This window comes from Theropithecus gelada, chromosome 10 (genome assembly GCF_003255815.1).
Source record: "Theropithecus gelada isolate Dixy chromosome 10, Tgel_1.0, whole genome shotgun sequence".
In the NCBI taxonomy this organism is placed as follows: Eukaryota; Metazoa; Chordata; class Mammalia; order Primates; family Cercopithecidae; genus Theropithecus; species Theropithecus gelada.
The window spans coordinates 7,816,969-7,820,325 of NC_037678.1; positions in this window are offsets into that span (position 1 = coordinate 7,816,969).

Here is a 3,357-nt window from a genome sequence, read left to right on the forward strand (position 1 = left end):
GAAAAAAAAAACCCCAAAAAAAAAAAAAAAAAAAAAAAAAAAAAAAAAAAAAGAAACATGTCTCGCTCTGTCACCCAGGCTGGAGTCCAATGGCATGATCTTGGCTCACTGCAAACTCTGCCTCCCAGATTCAAGTGATTCTCCTGCTGCAGCTTCCGAGTCTACAGGCGCGCACCACTAGCCCCAGCTAATTTTTTATATTTTTAGTATAAACGGGGTTTCACCATGCTGGCCAGGCTGGTCTCGAACTCCTGACCTCAGGTGATCCACCTGCCCCGGCCTCCCAAAGTGCTGGGATTACAGTCATGAGCCACTGCTTCCAGCCACTTTATATATGTATACTCTATCCTCTATATATTTCCTATGGTACCATATCAAGAGGCACATAATGTCTTGTTATCAATTAATCAAATGTGGTTCCAATGCGGTTGGCCTGATTCATCAATAGATACAGTAATAAGATCTATCTTTCACCCAGTGGTTTTAGAAACCACTGATGATTGGCCAGGCATGGTGGCTTATGTCTGTAATCCCAGCACTTTAGGAGGCCGAGGCGGGCAGATCACAAGGTCAAGAGATCAAGACCATTCTGGATAACATGGTGAAACCCTGTCTCTACTAAAAATATAAAAATAATCTAGGTGTTGTGGCATGCGCCTGTAGTCCCAGCTACTTGGGAGGCTGAGGCAGGAGAACTGCTTAGAACCCAGGAGGTGGAGGTTGCAGTGAGCCAAGGTGGCACCACTGCACTCCAGCCTGGCGACAGATTGAGACTCCATCTCAAAACAAAACAAAACAAAACACTGGTGATTATTACTTAGGTTCATCATTTCATAAAAGTTTTGAAAAAATAGTAATTTTCTAATTTTATTATTCCTTCTGCATTTATTTATTTATTTATTTTGAGATGGAGTTTCACTCCTGTTGCTCAGACTGGAGTGCAATGGCACGATCTCACCTCACTGCAAACTCCACCTCCTGGGTTCAAGCAATTCTCCTGCCTCAGCCTCCCAAGTAGCTGGGATTACAAGCACGAGCCACCACAATTGGCTTATTTTTGTATTTTTAGTAGAGACGGGATTTGACTATGCTGGCCAGGCTGGTCTTGAACTTCTGACGTCAGGTGATCCACCAACCTTGGCCTCCCAAAGTGCTGGGATTACAGGTGTGAGCCACCGTGCCTGGCCAGGAATTGCTCTTAAAGAAGATAGATTTTCTATTTTGGCTTTAGAAGAAATATGTCATTTTTATGGATAATTTAACCGTTGACTAAAATATAGAATGACCACAACTAGAGTTGAAAAGAATTTCAGAGACAGAGGATTCTGACCCTATCATATAACAAATTCAGGCTCTGGGGCTCAAAGAGGCCAAGTAATTAACTTGAAGTCACATAGTTTATGAGAAACAAGCTTGCCTTTAACTATAATTGGCATTGTGGTCAACGTATAAAACTTATGGAGAACATTATCCAGAAAACTAAGAGGTATAACATTCATCTTCATAACAATTCCACTACATTTAAATGATACAGGAAGTTGAATGCATTGCATCAAAGTCAAGGTACTGGGCCAGGCATGGTGGCTCACGCCAGTAATCTCAACACTTTGGGAGGCCAAGGCAGGTGGATCACTTGAGATCAGGAGTTCAAGACCATCCTGGCCAACATGGCGAAACCCAGTCTCTACTAAAAACACAAAAATTAGCCGGGCATGGTGGCGTGTACCTGTAGTCCCAGCTACTTGGGAGGCTGAGGCAGGAGAACTGTTTGAACTCAGGAGGCGGAGGTTGCAGTGAGCCAATATTGCACCACTGTACTCCAGCCTGGGGGACAGAGTGAGACTCTGTCTCAAAAAATAATAATAAAATAAAAATAAAAATAAATGATACAGGAAGTAGAATACATTGCAGCAAAGTCAAGGTATTGGGCCGGGCGCAGTGGCTCACGCCTGTAATCCCAACCTTTGCCTGAGTTCTTGTCCTGTGTCCAGGAAGAATGAGGCACACAGACAAATGGAGAGTGAGCAAGACAAAGAAAAGCTTTATTGAATCTTAGGACAGCTGGGAGGAGACCCACAGTGGGCAGTTCCTCTCTGTAGGCAGGTCATCTCCTCCAGTGTTCAGCTCTCTGTAGAGAGGAGGCCCCGGCGGCCCTGGAGTGGGTGGCTCCACTCTGCAGGCAGGTCCCTGTTGACTTCCCAGCTCTCAGCAGAGAGGGTAGCTCCTCTGCAGCTGGTCATCCAGTCTCCGGTTGCTTCTCCATCCTCTGCCTTGCTCTGGTTGAACCTGGGGTGTTTGTGGACCTCAGAGAGGAGGAAATGCATGCCGATTGGTGCATGGGCACCCAGAAAAGGTACCACAAGTCCCCACTCTGGTCTGTGGATCTGGCAGCCCGGCCTTCAGCCTTCAGGCTCTCCCCGGTCTGAAAGTGGGGTCTTATCGGGTACCCGCCGGCTTCTGCCCAGGAATCTGCCTCCCACTGCCATTCATGGCCCCTGCTCAGCCCAACTTTGCTCCGAGATCAGAGTGGGTGTTGACAGCCAACAGCAGGGAGAAGCCAGGCAGTGGGGGCAGGGGGGCCTTCCCAGGCCCCCAAGAGTGGAGGGATGCCTGAAGCTGCGGACACAGTTTCGGTGGCTGCAGTGGCACCCGGGAGAGCAGGGCTCCTACCTGCTTGCCCTGGAAGACCACAGGAAGACTCAGATCTGCAGTTACAACTTGGGTGGCTGTAAAAGTTGCAGGCTTGCAACTCGGAAGGGGCAGGGCTCCTGCCAGCTCCATGCAGTGTGTAGTCCTGGTGGCACCTCCCTGCTGCAGTGGTGGCAGGCTGTCTGGAGCGGCTGCTGCCACGAACTGGAGGTATGAGTAATATATCAAGAAGGCAGTTTTTGAACAGAAGTATATTTTTTCATTATAATATAAACATTTGAGAATTGTTATTTCTAAAATTTCTAGTCTGAAACTATAATATAAATTAGAAAATATTTAGATAAATTCATCGATAGTTGAACAGTGATTGACTTTTTTTTTTTTTTTTTTTAAGACAGAGTTTCCCTCTTGTTGCCCAGGCTGGAGTGCAATGGTGCAACCTCGGTTCATTGCAACCTCCACCTCCTGGGTTCAAGCAATTCTCCTGCCTCAGCTTCCCAAGTAGCTGGGATTACAGGCATGCGCCACGATGCCCGGCTAATTTTGTATTTTCAGTAGAGATGGGGTTTTTCCGTGTTGGCCAGGCTGGTCTCGAACTCCTGACCTCAGGTGATCCACCGCCTTGGCCTCCCAAAGTGCTGGGATTACAGGCATGAGCCACCACGCCCGACCCAATGATTGACTTTTTTTTTTTTTTTTTTTTTTTTT